Source organism: Dermacentor silvarum, chromosome 1, assembly GCF_013339745.2.
Source record: "Dermacentor silvarum isolate Dsil-2018 chromosome 1, BIME_Dsil_1.4, whole genome shotgun sequence".
Classification (NCBI taxonomy): Eukaryota; Metazoa; Arthropoda; class Arachnida; order Ixodida; family Ixodidae; genus Dermacentor; species Dermacentor silvarum.
Window position 1 is genome coordinate 260730793 of NC_051154.1, and position 23153 is coordinate 260753945.

At 47.6% G+C, this 23153-nt stretch overlaps 1 pseudogene; it reads left to right on the forward strand.

Annotated features, from left to right (window-relative positions):
• The first annotated feature begins 422 nt into the window (after positions 1–422).
• LOC119439899 (uncharacterized) lies at positions 423–9058 on the forward strand (annotated as a pseudogene).
• The last annotated feature ends 14095 nt before the right edge of the window (positions 9059–23153 follow it).

Here is a 23153-nt window from a genome sequence, read left to right on the forward strand (position 1 = left end):
GTGCGCGCGTTGGCTTTCGTCGCGTTTTTGGAGACGCTATGCCTTTAATAAAGCTAGTTATTAATGGTTCTCGAGCCTTAATTACGTTTCGGCCAGCAGCCGGCCCTCGCCGCTCCTCACAGGCGAGCACCTCCGTCCCGACGTGTGCGAAAAGATATGCGTCCAGTAACGAAGAGTGCATCATACTGATATCGCTCATATTGGGCACCAGTGGCAAATCTGCTGCATATATATCTTCGACTTTGAAGCCGCTGGCACGCTATCGGTACAACAGTAAAGACAAAAAAAGCGCAACGATCCGAAACCATTATTGACAAGGCAAACAAGCAGTTTGGCTCATTCGCGTGATATATAAAAAAATGCCCGATTCAGAGAGTGAACGAACGCGACTAAAGGCCTCCGATGACGTGGCGAATCTCGGCATGCTCGACAACGGAATGAGTCGGCCGTTCCGTGCGTCCAGTGAAACCACTTTAGAGGGCGAGCAAGTGGGTAGTGAGAAATAACGCCAAAATAAGAAAATGTTCCCCCTAACAGGCAGGCTAGTTTCGCACACCCGCAGACAGAACAAAAGGGCACGATTGGAAAGAGAAAAAGCCGTGGCCTCGAGCTATCCCGAACTTTCCTGGTGACATTCAAAACTGCAGATGGCAAGAAATGAATGAATTTATACACTGTATATATTAAGAGGGCTGGCACTTGGGCCTTTTCTGGGATGGTGTAATCTGGACGGCACTTTACATTTCCCGATGAATAAAACGGAGAAAATGGTATGTGAGTTAGGTTTACGGATCATTGAAAGGAAGGTTACCGCAAGCTTATACATATCGGAGTGGGGGTGTGGCATACAAGTATACACATGCGAGGGATTGTTAAAGAAAAAAAATAGGAGGAATTTTGGCGAGAACCAAAGTTATTTCGTGTTTTCCTTGGATCTTAAAAACCAAATAAATATAAAGTAATTAAAAAAAGATAGAAATTGTCGTCATATATTCACCCCATAAAATGAAGCACAGCGAGGTAAATCATGTGAAAATCCATGTCAGTTGGTGTGTATAATCATTCGTGTGGCACACGAAATTTCATTGCAGTTCACGCAATACCTTTCATATAATGCGGTTTGCTGTATACAGTGGCGTATAGCCAGGAGGTGGCACACCAGGCACGTGCACCCCCTCCCCCCTTCCCCTGAAATTCCTGTCCACGGTCCCTCAATGCATTGCCCCCTCCGAAACATATTTCTGGCTAACCCACAGGCTGCATGATGAAAGACTTGTTGCTCTCCTCTCGCACACACTTTGCTATGCTATTGGCGACGTCATGCTGCAGGAACTTTCCAGGAGCCAGCGCAAATGTTGCAATCGTAGCAGCGTCTGCGCATGCCGCGAAGCGATCCGATCGTCATATCAGCAAGGAAAATGCAGTGGTCTTGCGCGCGAAACTTGACTGATCTGGCTGCGTCACAGGGCTAACCACCATAACAGGGCGACAAAACACCAGTTCGCCTGGGCTGCTCTATTTTTTTGCACGTTTTTTTCGATGCCTCTTTAACAGCGTGCTAAGGGGGGGAACACGAGGGAACAAGAAACGTAAAACAGACGCCACGAGCCGCCATCTTTGCATGTCGAGCCCCCGTGAACTCGTGGCTCGACGCATCACGTGCATTTGTGTCCGCGTGTGTCCTGCGAAATGAGAAGCGCGAGGTCACGCGCCTTCTCAAAAGAGCCAGTTCGAGAACGAGGATGAAGACAAAGCCAGAAAACCGGCGACGAAAACCTTGCATTATTCCCTCTGGTGCATTATCAGTTGCCACAAAAAAATTAAAAAAAATGACCAAGCCCAATGCTTTTGCAGCGTGGTTTCGCGCTGGTCATTCTCTCTGATTTGATAGTAGGGGGAGCGTGTTCATCCAGAATATCGGGACAAAACAAGCAACGCGCTTCGCTGCTTGTGCGTCGGGGATGGCGTCGTCGGGCCGTGCTGCTGCCGCTGGTCTCTGCAGGGATGACGACTGCTAGGTTAGCGCTTACACCGGCTACGCCATGCTGCTGGGGGGCGATTGCAAGCTTTCGGCGAGCAGCAGCAGCAGCAGCAGCAGCAGCAGCAGCAGCAGCAGCAGCAGCAGCGGTTCTAGCAGTGACAGCGGAAGCAGCGACGTCGCTCTGGCCGCAGCGTCCCAGTCGGAGGATATCAACATCGAAGACGTGCCGACCGCCCCCAGCGCAAAGCTCCTGGATTCCAACATCGCAGCCAGCGCCGTTGGGAGAGAGCCACAGATGGGCCTATGGATTCCGCCCAACGTCGTGCGCCCGGTGGACCTTCCCAGTAAACACCCGGACGAAGTTCACGATTGGAGCGGCTGGCTGGCCGAAGTTCACGACTGGAGCGGCGGTTCCCACCCAAGAACAACGCGGATCAGAAGCGCGCAATCGTGCCGAGTCTGCTGGCCATGGCTCCCCACGTCGAGCTCGTCAACAAGCACGAGTTCCTGCTGCCTAAGATGGAACTGCTGATCTACACACAGGGAAGGTAAGTGGTTATTTATTATTTTTTTCTTTACAGCCCAACCACCACCCAGGCCTCTCCACCCAGGACGCCATGAAGCTTATCAAGATCCAAATCCTGGAACGCTGCACTCTGGACACGAGAGCCATCCGTGGTTTGGACCTGGAGAAGGCCTTTGATAACATCCGTCACGAGTTCGTTCTCGACGCCATCTCCAAACTCGACCTGGGCTCGTCCTTCCATGCCTTCGTCAAGTCTTTCTTGAGCAAACGTTGCGCCATCCTCAATGCTGGAGATTTGGAATCAGAGAAAATGGAGCTGAGTGGAAGAGGCACCCCCCAGGGGTCAGTCATTTCACCGCTCCTCTTCAACATCGCAATGGTCGACCTCTCGAGATACCTAGGCAAGATCCAGGGCATCGGTCACACGATCTACGCGGACGACACACCTCGAAGGGGCGGGCACAAATAGCATCACCATTTACAAACTAGCAAAGGAGACGGATAGCGTCATCGGTCTAATCAAGCGGGTAGCTAACAGAAGGAGAGGCCTGAGTGAAGAGAATCTGATAAGGCTAGTCCACGCTTTCTTGTTATGCCATTTCACGTACCTAGCGGCCATGCACGTCTGGAAGAGGGCCGAGCGAGACAAACTAAATGCCATGATAAGGAGGGGGATCAAGAGCGCGCTAGGACTACCAAAGTACACACGCACCGACCGACTTCTGCAGTTGGGCATTCATAATACACTGGAAGAAATTGCAGAAGCACAAGAAAGGGCACAGATTCTCAGACTCTCCGGCACCACGGCGGGCAGACGACTCCTAACAGAGATGGGCGTCCCCCAGCTAAAGTCAAAGACTCCTACCAGGGCCTTCCGAAAGAGCAGAAAGACCACATCATCATATCCCCCGCCCCACGCAATATGCATCCCCAGCGCAACGTGGAAAGGAGGAAGGCCAGAGCCGTGGCGCTCCTACGCCGGGCGACAGAACTCCCTGGCGGCAGCTGCTTCGTTGACGCGGCCCAATATGGCAACAGCAAAAATTTCGCAGTAGTGTCCATCAACCACAAGGGTTCGACCGTTAACGCAGCTTCGGTACGAACCACGTCGTCATGTGCGGCCGAGCAAGTGGCCATTGCCTTGGCCCTCCTGGACGAGAAACATGCCAACATCTTCAGCGACTCCAGGGCAGCCATCCGCGCCTTCAGCGTTGGCGCCGTGTGTAAAGAAGCCTGTCGCATCCTCGACGGCAAAAGCATTGCTACCCACACTCTCACGTGGTTCCCCGCTCACATGGGATCCATCATGGGAGGCCCCACAAACCTCAACGAGCTGGCCCACTCCAAGGCGCGAGGTCTCGCTTTCCGCGACCATGGAGGAACTCCCCGGCCAGCCAGGAGTGGTGGAGAACAGAGATCAACCGACAACATACAATGAAATTACGCAGTACTTTTATCTCGGCAGGAGAGACTTTCCCTTCCTCACAAGAAGTTAAATAGAGCGCAGGCATTGACCCTCAGATTATAGCAAACAGGCTCGTATCCCAGCCCGGCTTTATTACACAAGCTTTATCTCGACACTTATGCCAATAGTTCTTGCAGGCACTGCAATGACTTCGCTAGCTTAGACCATATGATCTGGCGTTGCCCCTCATTACGAGGCATGGAAGAAATAAATGAGGACAAGTGGCTCTCCGCTATCAAGAGCCCCGAGACCGGGGCGCAACTATGGGCTGTCCAGAGGGCCCACGATGCGGCGGTCGGGCATGGCCTGACTGTCCCAACGTGGGAGGGGCCCGCTGCGCGCTGAGTCGCGTACCTCAGGACGTTCATTAAAGTTCTACATCCATCCATCCATTTACAGCCCAGCTGTATAACTCTCGTTGGTCGGAACATTGCGTGGCGTAAACACAACTCCAGGTTAACAATGGAAGGCAAACGGCTATACTTAGTCACGTCACCCCGCTTTCATATACAAAAGGATAGGATAGGAATAAACTTTATTTGTCCAGCGGTTAAGGCTGTTGGTGCCCGGGGCTAGGCTGCCAGGGGTCCATCGCCGGAGAAAAATCTTTCGAGATCCTCGGCAATGGCCCTGGCCCGCTGGACGGCCCACTCCTGGTCCTCGGGTGCCTCGCTGAGGAGGGCGGCTTGCCATCTCTCAGCCAGGCGCCCCACTACAGAAGGTCCTGCTGTTATCTTCCCCCTCCCTCTTGGTCCTTCTTTTTCAGGGCGTTGACATTCCCAAAGTATATGGGCCATATCAGCCCGTTCGTGCTCGCACCACGGGCAGCCGGGTGACGGGTGCAGCGCGGGCCACAGGCGGTGCAGGTGATAGGGGTTGGTGAAAGTGCCCGTCTGCAACCGCCTCAGGTCGACTGCCTGGGACCTGTCCAGCCGCCCGTGGGGTTGTGGATATGTCATACGTTCTTTTCTATAGTGTGCAAGAACCTCTCGGTACGAGGCCGGAAACTCCTCGATATCACAGTCGGCGTCCCCGTGGCCCCCAGCTCCGTCCGCCGCGATTTGGGTTGTGTTGATAATTCCTCTGCTGGGGTCCCGCACAACAACGGCGGCTGCCCTCTGGGTGATCGCGTCGCGGCTGGTAAGTTGCCTCGCGACGAGATGGGCACGCTCGTTGTGGTTGGGCGGGATGCCGGTGTGTTTTCGGCCGTTAGTATTGTTGTTGTTGCGGCTGTTGTCTTCTTTAGTACCAAGCTCCCCGACGTGCGCGGGGAACCATTTGAGGGACTTGATCGTAATCCTGCCGGACACGAAGTCTCCGGCTCTGGCGTTGAGCATGCGCGCCACATTCGCGGACACCCAACCTTTGGTGTAGTTCCGGATCGCTGATTTGGAGTCGCTTATGATCAGGCTATCTTCCGTACGTCCGTGGAGTACCGCGAGGGCTATGGCCATCTCCTCCGCTGCTTCGGCCGACGGCAGCCCAGCTGATGCCGTGACTCGGATCCTTCCCTTCGTATCTACGACCGCCATGGAGAAGGCGGGCTCCGCCGCCGTCGGCCGGCCGTGTCGTTGATGTTGCTGCTGTTGCTGCTGCCGTTTTTGTCGTAGTAGTAGTAGAGATGGTGGTGTTGGCATCCCCGGTTCGTCTCGCACGTTTCGGTGTAGTGGCGATGGTGGTCGTCGTCCCTCGTCGCCATCAACGTTACTGGCGGGCCGCGGGTACCTGGCTGCATCGACAAAGAGGACGCCTTTTCGTCTTCCGTGCTCCTCGAGGATTGCTACCGCCCTTCGTTTACGTCTTTGCACGTCATGCACCGGGTGCATGTTCTTCGGCATGTTTTCCGTCTGTATGGCGTCCCTGACTTCCGGTAGCAGTGTTTCCTTCAGTCCCCGCGCCTCATGATATCGAATCCCGAGCAGGTCGAGGATTCGTCTTCCCGTTTTGGTGCCTGACAGCCTCTCCAGCTGCGCTATTCTCTGCGCCTCGGCGACCTCCTCGAGCGTGTTGTGTACGCCCAGCTCGAGGAGCCTGTGAGTTGGCGTGTACTGGGGTACCCCCAGGGCGGTCTTGAACGCCCTGCGGATCGCCACGTTCAGCTTGTCGGTTTCGCTCCTGTTCCAGTCGGCATACGCGGCGACGTACGATTTATGGCTCAGCGCGTACGCCTGTATCAGCCTCGTCACGTTGTGTTCTTTCATTCCCTTCCTCTTGTTCGCGACCCGCCGCACGAGGTGCGTGGCAGCGGCTACTTTCTTCTGCAGTCGGGAAACCAGCTCGCGGTTGGCACCGTTCTCTTCCAGCCACAGGCCGAGCACTCGCAACTTGGACACCGTCGGTATTCGGGTCCCCTCCCTCGTCATGACGTGGACGCCCAAACGACGGGCGTCGAGCACGCCCTGCGGGAGGGGTCCTTTCTTGCGCGGTCTGTGGAGTAGGATCTCTGACTTGTCGGGTGAGCAGACGAGTCCCGTGTCATCAAGGAAGATCCGTCTACAAAAGGAAAGATCGTATACAAAAGGAAGATCCGTCTAGCAACTCATTCAGTTCATTCTAAGACTGCCATGGCTAGAGTACGGAAATTAAGAACACCAGAAGAACAGCGTAAATGCAATGCAATGCTCGACCATGTGGGTTGTTTGATAAAGCTTCGCTGGACATTCACGTCCCAGGGCAGGAAGGCTGTTCGATTTTTTTTTCGCAGCAACTCAATCTCGAATGGGACGAATGTTGGCGTGGTCTTTCAATCTGCGAATCGTATGCGTGCGCATTTTCCCGTTCGATAATACAGGCATACCACAGAGCAGCGCTTGAGAGAAACGCACACCGCGCTCATTCTTGCTTTAGCACATGCGTTGACGCCGTTTTCTGCTACGGAGCTTGCGTAGTAAGTTGCGGCATCGTCGTGAATTTTAGGGTCTATTATTTTGATCACAATGTTGCGGACATTGATGCGAGCTTCCCAGCCGTCGTCCGAGGAGGCAATCTTACGGTTCGCTTTCAGAAACGTTGGAAGATCCCAACCAGGGACAGCGTTCTGACTTCCGTTGTTGGAACCGGGGTTCCGAGCACACAATAATGTTCCTGCTGAGGAGATGCTTGTATTCAAACACCAGACCGTGGTCTATATGCTGGTCCGAACGCAGCGGACAGCATACACGTCCAATTAGTTGCTTATAACGTGGACGATAACCACTTATTCATTTTGCGAAGGCACCCCTGCAGTTTTAAGCGATTCAGCAGCGCCAATGGGCTTCGCGGCTACAGGCTGTGCGAAATTGAGATACCAGGAACAAGCACCTATGCATGACCGACATATTTTGCTCTCAGTTCCTGGCTTTCAAAATATGGCGCCATGCATTCATACTTCTTCGTGTTTTACCTGCTCGCTTTGGTGCATGCGCATGTATCTCCGTCGCGTGACACCTGCATTCGTCAAAAACAATCGTGCCTCGACTATTTCTCTCTCGCATGCAGGTTCATGCAGCCAGTACCTTCGTTTCGCTGTACAAACTTGATGGACTACTTGCAGTACACGACCTGGCTCAGCTTCATGGATGCCACTGGGGGCGAATGAGGTCAGTGCGCGTAAGATGCTCCCGGCGTCGGCCTTATCAACGCCTCCCGAATACGGCGTGGATCTTTACGTTTCTCTGTTTGTTTGTTTGTTCGTGGTGAAGTAAGGTTGAGTACTGGGGCGTGTCTTTGGACTTGTCTCGTGCAGTTGGTCAGTACTTCCACCCGGATTCACCACATCCCGGTTCGTCGTGGAACGGCCGGGTGCTGTCGTTTACTCGGCTGAAGCTCTTCTCCAACGACTGCTTCACCACGCAACCACCTCCGGTAAGAGTTCATTCGCCGCTTGTCCATCTTAGCCACGCTTGCGGATTAGATTGCCGTTAATAAGTTGCACTATACTTCGCAGATTTGAACGAGCGCACACTTTGCTCTGAGACGCAGGACAGGACGGTCGTCAAGTGCAGTGTGCGCCCGTTCAAAGCTGGCCCAGCTATGTTTGGGGAAGCCATCAATAAGACAGGACACCTCCGGTGCTAGACGTTGTTACCGTGCTGTCCTGTCTCGTCTCTTGGTGCGTGCCTGCGATGGCTTCCCTGAGTCGACTTCTTCCGAGCCCAGCAAGCAAGCAACATGTGGTCTTAAAATTATACTCGTCCCTACCTGGTTCCTTTTTGGTCATTGTGGTATCTCGTTAAACAAAAGTGGCACAAATTACCATATGGGGCCCCAAGGAGACCGAAACGCTTCTTTAGATCATTTTAGCTGTCATGACGCATGAATCAACGGAAGCCGTGACGTCATAAATAGGTTGAATTGTGTATGGGTGTCCATAACTGAACCCCTCTCAGCCAAGATTGTGACCCCAAACCCCTTAAAGTTTAACTTCGCAGGAGAGGTAGTACAGGATTTGTCAGGCCAGTTCTGCAGCGAGTTAATTTAACTTCTGGTTACCTTGTGGTAATGGAAGTATTCAACTTCATTATCACAAGTGGGCAGTCCACTCCGGGCACGTGGGGCTGCCCTGTAGCACACTAAAGCATTGGTGCTTCAAGTGGGCTGGATTCTGATTTTAGTAAATATGTATACTGTCATATGCATAACGAAAAGCATACATAAGCGTGCATTCTATTCAATATGCCATATTTCTACGATGTCATGAGTAGTTAAGCAACAAATGAATCAGAATGCATTCTATTTCCTGGCCCATCATTTAGGAACTCCTCCACTCCAATCTGAAAGCTCAACACCAGAAACTGCCTTCCTTTGTATGTGTTACAGATCGCTCTGAAGTGTCACAACAGTTACCGTGTCCAAGTGAACGTTGGATTTGTGGACAACAGTGGACACATCCTCAGCACGTCGGTCGTCCGCCAATTTGTCGGTGATCACTTTGTTGCTGTCACCCATTTTCACAATAAATCTAGGTGGGTGTTGTGCTTTGCTTGCTAGCTTTTTCTTTTTCCAAATCGGTGCACTTGACATTTCCCTGTCCTCGTCTTTCTCTCTCTTTTCCTTCTACAGCTGATGAAACCATGAGCAGAGCTTTATTTTCATTTTTGTTTCTTTTTTGCTTGTAGTCTCTCGCGTCCAAGCAACAAGGGGTTCAAGACCAAAGCGCGCTAATTTCATGTTATATATATATATATATATATATATATATATACGTCTTCGTTTTTATTTGTTTAATGACAATTTAAAATACCGCGAAGGCAAAAACAATGCAATGGTGGTGCGGCTACTGAGCAATACAAAAAATAGACCTGCTGCTCACATGGCAATGCCGCAAGCCTGTTGCCGCCCAGAAAGAAAGAATAAAAAAAAATAAGTGGGAGCGCCCTCTGTAGATAAATAAGTACGCCCTGGTTCGGGTGCGTACTTCACGGAAAGTTAATTTCGCACAGAACAACTTAAGCTGAAGATGCACTTGCTACGAGAAAGGTAAAATTCCCAACAGGCACGTCATGGCGTCCATTCAGCATGTACAGCGCCAGCCCCTTCCGACAATGCCTATAGTGAAGGTGTGATTGCTTGGCCCGAATAGCTATTCATGCACTTACTAGAGGCAGCCATGTCGTCAGCGTCTACGAGAGCTGCAAGCAGGCCAGCTGACCCAGCACGATGATGATGGGTAATGCATGGATTTGCCCAACCTTCGTTCTTCTGGCTTTACATGGCTTCGTGACTTTGCAAAGTGATCATTTTTGAGACGGTACTGCATTTTAAATAGACATCATTCAAATTGTCCGATGGCAGGATTCGAACACAGCACCTCTAGCCCAGCAGCCCGATATTGAAACCAATGCGCCACGGACGAATAAACAAGCGGAACCACTGCACTTAGCAGCGATTGTGTGTGCTTGCAGAGTCTTATTACATTCTGCATGAAAAAAAGTATAAATTGCTTTGAAATCTAGTACAATTTAGACCCAGGTAAAGCGTAATGAATGAAGTCAGAAGAACGTCTGAATTCACAAGCGCGAAGATCAGACAAATACATGTACTATCCATAATTCCCGTGGTGGCTGAATGAGAAAATAGCTCGCGATTGTTTGCATTTCCGAGAGATCGTTAAAAAAGGCTTCTATAAGTGGCAGCCGGTGAACGCCGTGCTGGTGTGTGTTCTGCTTTTCTTTTTTTAAGTGTTTTGTTTTTTAAGTGGTTGACAGTGCAACATTGTGAAAAATCTTCGGACTTGTAACCTTGCGGAACGAAATCCAAGTTTCGGCGATGCTTTTTACGCGTGTGGACACCTGCAAATCCCCGTGAAAAAGCGGATTCTAGATGTAATCGTGAGATATTCGCGACGTGTCTTCCCTGCTGTCCTCAGAGAGGGGGCACAATACAAGATTTTGAAGAGATTTCTTTGTCAGAATTGTCCTACGTTGCTTCATGTTAAAAAATTAATTATGGGGTTTTACATGCCAAAACCATGGTCTGATTATGAGGCACGCCGTAGTGAGGGACTCTGGAAATCTGGACCACCTGGGGTTCTTTAACGTGCACCTCAATCTAAGTACACGGGTGTTTTCGCATTTTGGTGTTTTTAATTAAACTTGGATTTATATTTTTAATTCTTCACTATGGGTCGCGAAAAATGACCTTCGGCGCCCCACGCGGCAAAAACATGAACATACTTATGAGGTCTACCATGGGTCTACCACGTGACCTTCTGTATACTAGTGTACGCGGTCCATGTTATTTTTACTGATATTGACATGCAGTGACATTCTTTCGATTATAAGTTTTTTCTAACTAAAAATGTAGTGAGCAGAAAAGTGGCGCTGCCTTCGCCTTCGATGAATTGGCTTGGCTCGTCTATCGACAGAATAACGACGCCGGGGGCCAGCCAGCCATGACGTACCTAGGCGTGTACTTGGGAAAAAACGTGGTACAACTGTAAGAAAGATCTGTACAACAACGCAAACTTATTGTACCAGTCGATTTACCTTAAAAGATGTTGAAAAGATGACAATATAGGTGGTTAACCACAGTTGCACTCCCTCCAGTCAAAGAAGGATGATGGGCGGTGTCACGGCTGTCACCCGTTCGCCGTCGGCGTGAAGTTGATCGACGGGGTATACAAGAAGGTTGGTCGTTCCGTACTCAAGGGAACACAGTAAAAGAGTCAAAGTCGGGAGTAAAAAAAAAGAAATTTATCGACTGATAACGATACACAAATTAATAAAATGAAATTATAGAAAAAACACAACACAAACTAACACACCTAAACTTATTAATATAGCACAATGATGACAAGTATATATGACGAGCAATTAACAGCAGATATAAAAATGAAACCGCGGCGTCGCCGCCGCTGGGAGGCGGTCCTGAAAAGTTCGGAGCTGGAAGACCAGCTCTGGGCCGTCCGGCAAGCCGAAGATGCCGCCCGAGTCCAAGGACTTCGAGCCGACACCTGGGGCAACTAAAAGCAAAGTGCCGGCTCTTTAAATAAAGTTTATTTCTACTTCTTCAAGATGTCAAGTGAGTGTTCCCTTTTCTGTGCTTCAAAAGAAACAGTTATAGCTTGTAATGATTGCGTGTTTACAATAATACAAGCAATACTTACTGAGAAAAACTTTTTTGAATAGTGCCATGCCGAAAACTGCATGCGGTTGTGCTAAGCTTAGTTGCACCACTGCCCGTGGGCGACCTGTAGAAAAATATTTCGCTCACACTTTTGTATTCTGTTTGCTCCTGAAAATGGAGATAAACGATTTCTGACGCGAGAAGAAGCGCTGGAACTATATTTTAGCACTCCTGACGATCCTACGTCGAGTGATTCAGATAGAGATACGTACGAAGACTTCGTACCCGGGCTCGCACCGCCAGACTCGGATGAGGAAATGAATGAAGTCAACCAGCAAACCAAAAAAAAGTGCAAGGTTAGGTACACCAGAAAGATAAATAAGCAAAAGAAAGAGCCCGCAATTTTCCACGAAGCAGAAATCGAAGTGTAGGGGGCTAGAGCCTAGGGTAGCAGTGAACCGGAGCACGTCGTCCGCGATCCGACAATTTCGTACCCACACTACTGTACAAGATCTCCGACGACGCCATGTGAAGATCATGCCCTTTATTTTGACGAAGGTATCATGCAGACACTGGTGACTGAGACAAACCGCTTTGCAAAGCAGAAAGGCTGACAGCATTGGAAGGAACTTACAATTGATGAGCTCCGCGGATACTTCGGCATACTGCATACACCAATCCCAGACATGAAATCTACCTTTATTGGAGTAGTGATAGTTTTTTCAATTGTCCTGAAACATCGAAGGTCATGTCGTGCCGGCGTTTTCAGACCATTATGAACTGTTTTTACCTCACCGACATAACCAAAGAAAAAAAGGAAGGTGAAGAAGGGCACGACAGATTGGTGAGAGTGCGCCTTCTGATTCATGCACTGAATGAAAGTTTCAAGAGGCAATACACACCATCAGCGCACCAAGCAATTTACGAGAGTATGATACGCGTCAAAGGCCGGTCCTCATTGAAGCAGCACCTTTCTATGAAACCTATAAAGCGGGGATACAAGGTGTGGTGCAGAGCCGACTCCCAGACAGGGTACCTGATTGAATTTCAGCTCTAGGAAGGGAAAGGCGCAGACCGACCTGCCAACGTGGGTCTCGGTGAACACGCTGTGCTCTCCCTCATTAATGGAGTAGAGGCTGGTACACATGTATTTTAATAGCTTTTTCACATCCAAAGGCCTACTGGAGGTCTTGCAAGAGAAGGAGATTTTGGCAGCAGGAACGGTTCGTCCAAACCGCAAGGATTTACCTGATGAAATCAAACGTAACAATCTACAGAAGATACAGTATACCTGGCGGGCGAAAATGGGCATCGCAGCTTATCAATGGCGTAATACGAAAGACGTACACGTGCTGTCCAACATTCATCACCCTAGTGACACTGCGGACGCCATTAGAAAGCTTTCCAATGGCTCATCCATATCTGTTCAGTGCCCAAACGCAGTCGCCGACAAAAACATGTGGATGGGTGGAGCCGACAAGTTTGACCAAGGAAGAAATGCGTACCCGGTGGATCGAATATCTACGAAGTCCTAGTACCGAATTTCTTACTTTCTGCTGGACGCAGGAATAGTAAATGGTTTCTTTCAAATGAAAGCAGTCAGTGAAATGAGTCACCTGTGGTTCAGGCTCGTCCTCGGCCGCCAGCTGATAAACGGCAGAACATTAAAATGCGTCCAGAAATCGGCCGTATCGAGTCAACAAAACAGGTGCCAGAAATGGTCAGAAAATGGTAGGGGTTACGGATGAAGTCCGATTTCTGAGAAATGGGCATCACCCTCAGAAGGTCGTGAAAAGGAGGCGGTGTCGTTGGTGCTCGACTGCCAAGAAATAAGCGCGCACCAACCTTCTGTGCTCTATGTGCAATGTAACGCTCTGTTCAACGTGTTTTCGGCCTTTCCATGCAGGCGGAAACTAGCGCACGAGCCCTGGAGGAGCATTGGGACAAATGCGGCTCACTTTTTGAAGTTCTATTCAGTGTCAGTGGGACGAATGTGTCCCACTTTTTTTCGATAAATTACTTATTTTTCTGCCGCGAAATTTCTTGCAAACCGTTTCTGTTGGCCTCGTGAAATAATACCTTTTTCTCGGTCAAAAAAAAGTACATCCTTCCTCCAACGGGTTACTGTTTATTAGCGCATTTCTTATCCGGTATCTTTTAGTATATGTATTCACCTATGTATTCAAATTATTATATATGTTATAATCTTTGAGTGTACTCTCCCTCCTTACACAATGCCTCTATAGGCCCATAAGGTATCGTTAAATAAATAAATTAATACATATTTCTGTGTTTGTGTGTGTGTGAATATTTGGCTCTGCATTAGAAAAATGATGGCAATAAAGCGTAATGACATGCAAGTCGGATGGTTAACTTTATTTACAGTTTAAAAGCATATAACACCTAAAGTGATTGCACTGCCATTGAAGAAAGAGTAAAACCGATTGAGTTTTGCCTTTTCGAATGCAACGCGTTAATCCGCGGGCTCCTGCCTGTCGAGCAGTTGCCCATACAGTCGAATCACTTCTAGATGGAGCGCGTTTTCCTCGTCAATGTAGTCACTCAAAATGTCTGAAAAAACGTTACACTGAACTTGCTTTTCGACGTTCTCTGGTGTACACTGGGTTTCCACGTCACACCGCGCTAACACGACGCCGTCGCTAGTACTGTCATTGCCCAAGAAGGGGACATCCACGGCAACCGTTTCAAGCATCTCGGCTGCGTTATTCTCCGAGCACACGGGCACCGCATCCACCGGATCTGCCGGGGCAAGCGCGTCGGTAACGGTACGCGCCCGCGAGGGCAATGCATCAACCACGCCATCCGATGCGTGTCGGCAGCGTTTCGGCGCAGGAGGCAGTTCCGCCGGAGGGCTCTCTGTCGTTCCATCGACGTGGCTTGCATCCGCGACCCGTTTCTCGCGTTCCTGAGGATCGGACGCATTCCTCCCGGACGTCTGCGGGTGAGGCGCGTCTACGTCGACTTCTGTCACTTCCCGTTCAACGTCGGGATGGTTCTTGTTTTCGCGTCTTTCGGCCTTGTCGTCGGTTTCGTCCAGCGTGGACGGAAGCAATCCCTTCGGGAACAGCAGAGAGTCCAGCTTGCGGGACACCTCGTCCGGCCTCACGCCACCACCGATCACTTCTCTAAAGAACTCCTCAATTTTCTTTGCCGGCACGGTCCGATTACGCCAGGATCGCAGCTTGCGCGCTAGCCAGTCCCAAAGCGACCCTTGGCTGTAATCGTCCTTCTTGCCGTGAGTGGCTTCGTTCTGTTGCATAGGAAACACCCAAGTGGCTACGTACCGATCGTACAGTTGGCGCAGACAGAGCCGGTCCTCGTAGGGCCACGATGAAAAGAAGTAACGTTCCGTAACGCCACAGTGCGCTTCAACCTCGGAATGTTCCATAACGACGGGACACGTTGCTGCGGAACTGCGCCGATGGCGTTCGATCCCGCAGGTTGCACGTAACTAACGAACGAGAGAACGCGGAGGCCGATGGGCGAGCAAGCGAAATTGGAGCAGCCGTGGTAGAGCATACTAGAAATATTTGGTAGTGTGACCAAAGCGGTTGCAGTGAGCAGCCGCGTTACGGCGCTACTGTGGCGAAACCAAGGGCTGCTTCCGCTACCTGAACCAGAGTCTACTAGACAATGGTCGAGTGGGCCGCACACAGTCGAGTTTAGCAAATGGCCACAGAGGGCGAAAAACCACCCGCGGCGCGTTCCAGCATAAGCGCGCAAGTGGAGCTACTGTAATTTGGTCGGATACTTTAGTTCGTATTTTTTCTGCTAGGGGCGCTCAACGCGGCTCAATATTGATCTATTAATGTACATATAATAACCGACAAACATAGTTACGGTGTCATTTTTACAAAATAAGCAGTATATTGCTTTTTTTTCTGACTACTGTTATTAAAATCCGTGCTTTGTTACTTGAATAAAGGTTTTGAGGCCTCACTGACGTGTGATCAGCAGCAGCCCACTGGTATCGATTGCAGTCTGTGCCGTTTATCGATTCAAATTGTACGGCGGTTATATTTGCGAACGGGGTGGTCGTTTCCTTTGAGCAGCATCGCGCAGGTTCGTTTTAATTGAATATCACTAATATCTCAGCCAGTTAATGCGTCTAACATTCGATAGCGGCCACGAAGAGAACGTGTTTAAAGACGGTGAACTTTATCAGCTGCGGCGTTTCACTGGCATAACGGCTGCATGCACGGCTTCCGCAGTTAGTGATCTGCCGCTTTTGGCCGCGTAATGACGTGTTGCTTGAAAAAAAAAGTGCTGGCCAGCACGAAAATTCATCGTTGGAACCGAGCACAGTCTGCTTGAAGACTGCCCACGAAAGCGGATTAACTTTGCAGCCCCTGGGCGTGTGCGCAGGTGAGTAAAAAAGCAATGCTTCTTGTCATTTCTTAAAAGTAGAAAATATTAAAAATTATAAAGTTATTACTCTGCAAAAGCAATTCAAACGAGGCTGCTGCTATTTTGCCAAGTTGCTAAAATTGCGAACATGAGTACCGGTGGCGTAGCCAGAAATTTTGTTGGGGGGGGGGGGGGGGGGGGGGGGGCTCACGTTGCAGCGCGGCCTCCTTCTTATAGAATTTGCCGAGGGATCAAATACATGAATAATAATTGCATTGTGATTGCCAATGCCATTGTTTATTAGATGCTGCAAGCGAATTATTAAACGCTACGCACTGTCAAGTGAAATATGTATTTTTTCAAAAAAGAATATGTTCCTATGTCGCAAAAATTATGCCACAAATAATTTATATCAATTGCTTCCGCGTTATTTTTCTGTGTATATAATAAGTAAAGAAAATATCACACGAACCTTAGACCTATATCAGTTCGAAACCATCAAATCAGTGCGTGCAGCTGATACGAAAACCGTAAAGGCCATGAAAAGAACAAGTTGAGGACAAATATTTTGATGAATGTTTCTCATTCAAGAACCTTGTTTACATTTTTGTACATATGCAACGGCAAGGGAAGAACCACAATGACGCTGTCATTTGTTGCAATAGATTGCGCAGGAGCAGCTGTTACCGGTCGTGTATTGTAATTACGCCGAGATTATAGTCGCAACAGTGAGTACAAATTAAAAGCAGGAGTTCCGCAAAATGTACATTATAATTGCGAAGATAGAATGGAGTATACAAATGCGAAGATACAACTTGATAAAGTGCAAGAAAGTGCCACCGGAAACAGCTCACAGCTTGTATATACAACACCTTGCAACAAGATATTTAAATGTACGTATAAGTCTCCAATAAATCTACGTATTTAAGCAAACGTCACTGTATATAATGCGTCAAACAAGACAAATAAACATGTTGCGCAGTCACAGATACTAAGCATTACGCATAAAAAGAAAGATGATCCAGGCACGAACAAAACTACGATAGCAGAAATTGTGATATGTACTTGGGCCATGCGGCGGTCGAGACAGCACCACATGGGTAGAATAATAGAGGAATAATGCAGAAATAAGTACGAAAATGTGTAATTTAGCTGCCTGCAGAGCGGCAACAAATCTTCTGCATCCAAAATTAAAGAAGGGTATTGTTTCGGTTCAAAAAATAGGTAAAAGCAGGTAGCTTAAAATGAAAGAAAAGGCCAAACAAAAGCTACAGATGATGCGGCAAATTGAACTACTCAATATCCGAATGTGTTAACGCCGCGTGGGCCGGGCTTTCAATGAGCAAGGTCGGTCAAAATTGGTTATTGATGTCCTCGTAATTTTTGTATCCGCGTGATAATTTTGATCATCATGATGCTAACTATTAGAATAAACAGCGAAAATTTCTGCGGCTTTAAAAGCTAATGAACAGTCATACGTTTTTATAATTACGAGTTTATTGACCTGATGGAACAGAGCTTTTTACTTGCATTGATTTATGCTGCTTCGCTATCTAAAGGACAAACTTCACTCGGCGGGGAAGTTTAGCGAAGCGGTCAATGACTTCGGACACGTTGACGCCGACGTCTCTGTGGGTGTATAGAAGCGCCAGCCTAACCATGCGTTCCTCGTACATTGTAGAGCGCAAGTATTTTTTTTTGCAATCTTATGTTAAAAATTATTCTCTCAGCACTGGCAGTGGTCACTGGAAGGGTGACTAGAATCTGCAGCAGTTGGTACACATTTACAGAGAACCTGCAGTCGCAATGAGAGAGGGCATCTATTCCGGTTGTCAAACCTAAAAACACTCCTTCGATATCGTTGGCATCCTTGTTTAGGTATCTTGCACAAACAGTAAGCTGTTCGATTCCAGCAATATCCGCCGTTTCGTCAGCAAGTATGGAGAGCAGCCTGCAGCGTTTTCTTTTGAATCTAGGCTTTCTTTGATAATTTCACCAGAAATTTCTATAATTTCGTATTGTACATCTTGGCTTAAATACGAGGCATTACTGGGGCAACTTTCCAAATGATTCATTAGATATGTATCTCCACAATCAGCTCGCATGCGAAGAAGCACTCTGAAAATACCAGTATTTTCAGCGGGGGCTTTGCTTAAATCTATAGGACCACTGTCCTTATGGCTACGGAGAGCCAGACCTTGTCGCCCGCAAAAAAGGACTGCCTCAATAATAGGCCGTTGACTTTCTTCTGTTTTCCTTATTTAATATGACTGCCCTGGTCCAGCTGATCGATCACATTGGGTGCGCTTCCTGAAAATGGTAGGAGAAAATTATCAGCTGCCAGCTGACAGTCATGGTGATATTTAGTATTTTCGTGTGTGTGGAAGATTGCGAGCTCGTGCTTACATTTCTGCAACGGCTTGGACACGAAGGCTCCAGTGCGCGCACGTTGGCCAAAGTATATAAGAACATTAAACCCATAAAGTCCAAGAATTGAAAATCTAAAGCACGCCTTTGGAAATGTCAGTGCACCTTTTGCGTCAAAAGTTAATGACAACTTTATACCTATGAAGTCTCGGAATTAAAATCCATGCACTCCATAGATTCCGCGACCGCTGCAGATGCCGCATTGCGCCCGATCGCTATCGAAAATCAATTGGAAGTTTGTGCTCAGGTGGGGCTCCCTGCTTTATGTGACTCCGGGTGCAAGGCTGTTGCCACAAAATCCAGCCCGAGTTCGCAATGTTTGTGCCGAAATGTCTTTTCAAGCGTGAAAAAGACATTGTAGACAAAATACAGAATGATTCCCGGCGCCGGTGGTTGTTTTGGTCGGCGGTGCATGCCAGCACGAAAACATTTCGGGGGGGGGGGGGGGGGAGGGGCTGAAGCCCCATCACCCCCCCCCCTGGCTACGCCCCTGATGAGTACAGCATAAATAATAAAGTTTTGTCTGTTTCTGCATAATCGATATCAGCTCCCCTGGCTACGCCCCTGATGAGTACAGCATAAATAATAAAGTTTTGGCTGTTTCTGCATAAATGATACATCGAGATAAATTCACTGCACATTATTGACAAATGTACTTCCGGTGATACAGTTAGATTAACTGTATTTGAGACATAATAAAATGACTGCGTTTATTACTAGTATCTGGTAGAAACAATTGTCATCTAATCGAGGCTTGGCTAACCACAGCCCACACAAGGACACCACTAAAAGAAATGCACGCTCAAAACAGTGTTGTGTGTGTGCTTTTCTGTCATGTAGCATTTTGTGCACTATTCTTTGTCATACATGAATCACAAACTCACCCACACTTGAACCATAGTAATTGAGGCTCTTTTTTCTTTCGACTCCAGCCTCAAGACACTGCTCATATTTGGACTCATCACTTTGGACTCTATAGTCTCTCTGGACGTACAAGTCAACAGTGAACGTGTCACTACTGGAAGTAACATCAAGGGCCAGAATCATCACAGGGTATGTTTCTGAACAATTCAACTAGAACCGTGATTTGTTCATTTATGGGACTAACTTTTGTTTCACCAATTTTTCCGTGCATGTGCGTCATGGCATTGTCATTCCTCTTTTCAGGAAGACGGACAAAAGAGAGATTATTGGTCTGCAAGCTGCCCACGCTAAGCCACAAGATGCTCAACTGTCACCATAATGACAACAGGTCCTCTTGAACTACGTGCCTCACCATGAAATGTTCGGAAGTTTACCAGATAGAGAGGTGTGAGCCCTATTAGGAAAGGAGCAGTCTACAGTTCTCTATCACACCGAGTGGGAATGAGAAATTTGACATACAAGCTTAGTTGCCTTTAAGGGCGCTTTATGACAGTCAGAGAAGTAACATGTTGATTCCCAACTTGTTTCTTTTCCAGTCGTTATAGCCGTGACGACCAGAACAGAAACAATGTAGTAAGCTCCTACTTGCTAATGCACAAACTCTGTCATCTGCTCCTTGTAAATCAGTTTGACGGGCATTAGTACCACGGAGTATCACATGCTCTCTCACAACGATAATTTGTTACATGAAACTTCAAAGAATTATAAACGATCAAAAGCGGTCAATGCAATTTTAAGAAAATGATACATCATGTTGACTGAAACTCTGGCAGTATACTCTTCATTTTGTTATTTTATTTTTTGTTTACAGTACCCTCAGGGCCACATGGCATTAAAGAGGGGAGTGGTTACAAAGTAGCAGAGTAAAACAAATAAGTGCAGTGAGTTCTTGAAACATAATGATTCTCCTGATTGTACAATGTTAGCTAACGTTTTGCAAAAAAGTTTGTTATCGGTAATGGCAACGATACTTGATGGTTCCATTTCTGAGATGTACGGGAGATGAAAGATTGGAAGAAAGGCTTCGTGTTACATGAATCAATTCCTACCTTACTGCAGTGATCGACACAGTTTGAAATGCACTGAGGCCGCAGTATGAAGTCGTCATGAAGTGTGGTGTGATAGAAAATTTTATGAAATAGCAAAAGACGGGCCACTTTGCGGCGATTAGCTAGTGGAATAAGTGCTTGGTTAGTTTACATTGAGGTTACACTCACGGTGCGGTTATAATTAGAAATAATGAAACGAGTAGAGTTATTTTGTACTAGTTCAAGTGAAGAAATAAGATTAACGCGACTGGGATCCCGTATTGCAGATGCATGTTCAAGTTTCGAGCGAATTAGTCTTCTAAAGCTGTAGTTCTAAAGTAGACGGTGCTTTGGAAAAGTTGCGCCGTAAGTACCCGGGCATGTGATTAGCATTGCTAATGACGTACTCTATATTAACGGTCCAATTTAAGTTATTTATAATGTGTACACCGAGGTATTTATATGACATGACAAAATATAAGGGAACGTTGTTAACATGGCAAGTGCTAGGTTTTGAATTAGATCTGGCTACGCGTATTTTACATCTGTTTACTACAAGAGGCTCATTGCCAGTGTGCATGAAATCAATAACTAGGCTAGCCCTACACCATAAGAGATAGCTAGAAAAGGCAAGCTCACACAACCGGCCAGCCTATTTCACACTTAACAAACTTGAAAAATCACTAAAAACAATTTTTCTTTCTTTTAAAACAGCACATGACAAACCCGAGCATGATCCCAAAAAGATTTGGAAGTGTACTCGCAGAATAAGTTCGGCTTAACATTCAGCGAATCAACAGTGGACCAGCAAGGGAAACCACAGCGTGGGAACTTGTCTTCTCTCTGTGTGTCTCAAGAAAAATGTTGCGCAATCCAACCTCTAGTATATTATACCAAGACGCCCAGTATTCAACCTTGGCAACTTGTCTTCGTCTCGGCCCTCAGAAATATCTTTCTATGGTGAAACGTTAGCTCCAAGCTGAGGCTACCCTTGCTCACCTCTGTTACTGAAGTGAAGTGTTAAACTCCTTGCAACCTTTTTGCCCCGTTTGAATACATATACCGAGATTCTTTTTATTAACATGAAACCGCAAGTTGCATTTTCCAAGGATCTGTGAGCAATAATTGGGCATGTTTATATGTTGATTTAGTGTCCTTGTTTATTCACACAATATTTCTAGAAGTCCTCGTAAGCACTGCTGTCTCCATAACGTTTCTTGGTTTCCCTACGACTAGTCCACTTCTGTCAAAGCCTTTACTGCCACACCTGAACACTAAATGTGCAGCAGGAGGATGTCAAGAGCGGAAAACATGTGATGTAAAATCCAGCACAACGCACCCCCTCCCACACTTCGTGCCTCTCGCCAATGTGTTATGAGAGCAATGGGACATTGCAGCTCGAGCTTATCTTGCTGACAGTACATCTTTGCGGAGCAATTTTTTATGTTCCTTTCCTTAATCTAGCTGAAATCGGCGAACGCAGAGATTATAAAGCGTCAACGAGCACTGTACGCAATACAAGTACGAGGGTAGCTCAGCATAAATATCGCTGTCTGAAGTTTCGTTCTCCCTGCATTAGCGGGACGCCGAACACAATGAGAAAACTTCGCTCGATTTCCGCTTTGGGTTCCATTAAATAGATGGTTATCTGTGTTTCTGTATGTTGTAAACTAGGTGACGGACAACATTAAGTCCACCTGACCTGTATGAAAATTGTGAGCATGTACTGCTTCATTCACCGTTGACAATAAATTATGCAACCTTACTTCTTTGAAGTGTTTTATTGCCGATTGAGGCCTCTCGGTCACCTGAAAATATCTGTAGTCATGTTAGAGTACAGTACACACGAATACCGTCCCGAAAGCGGTAACAAAACGCCCAAAACCAGCGAGCGAGCAGCGCGACAAGCCCTACGAACCGCTACCGTAGCGGCCATATTGCTCACTGCGTAATGATGATGATGATGTTAGTTTTGATTTTGCCAGCGCCATCTCTCGGTCAGTTCACAACGCCACTGCTACGCTAATTTTCATTGCACTGTGGAAGGTACAGTTTCCCTTCTATACGTTTGTATGGGTGTTCTGTGCTGTCGTCTGCTGGACGCATCGTCGTTGTTTCGTCGTTTGCGTTCTTTCCGCCGTTCTTTTTCTATTTTATTTACTATATATCGGTGGGGAATAATCTCGGTGTTTACCGCCACCGAGTATCCCCCTGTCAAAGCTCCATGCAGCTGCGGTAGGGTCTCATCGCGACAAGCGTCCGGCTGGCGTGCGGGGCCGCTCATTCGGGAGAAAGTTACGGTGGCGCCACCTGGATTTTCAATAAAAAATGTCTCAGCGCAGAGCCCTCGTTGGACCCACTCCCCCAATTTAGTACACTCTACCGGCCCTTTGGACACTCCACTATTAATTCGAATAATTTCTTGGCGAACATTTGCCACTTTGACAGTATCTATCTATCTATCTAGCCGTCCTATGCCTCGGTGCCCTCATGGTCGTTTTTGTTAACTTGGTATTTATCATAATTGGCATAGTACGACAATAGTGTATGATGAACATAAATCATAGGTCATGACATGAATATCATAAAATGTGTGTCATGTAGGTCATGAAACAGCTGCCTACGTCTTGGTGCTCACATGGCCGTTTCGTTAACTTGGTAGGTACCAAAACTGGCATAGTATGACAACAGTGCATGACAAACACTAATGATAGGTCATGACATGAATGTCATGTAGGTCATGAATCAGCCGCATAAAAAGACAATAACTAAGCGAAATAACATTAATAATAAAAAACCACTGAACGGGGTTCTGACGTGGGTACTAAGTGAAGGACACACTAAAGGATGATGGTATAAGTCATAGTCATGACTCATGAGCATCACTCA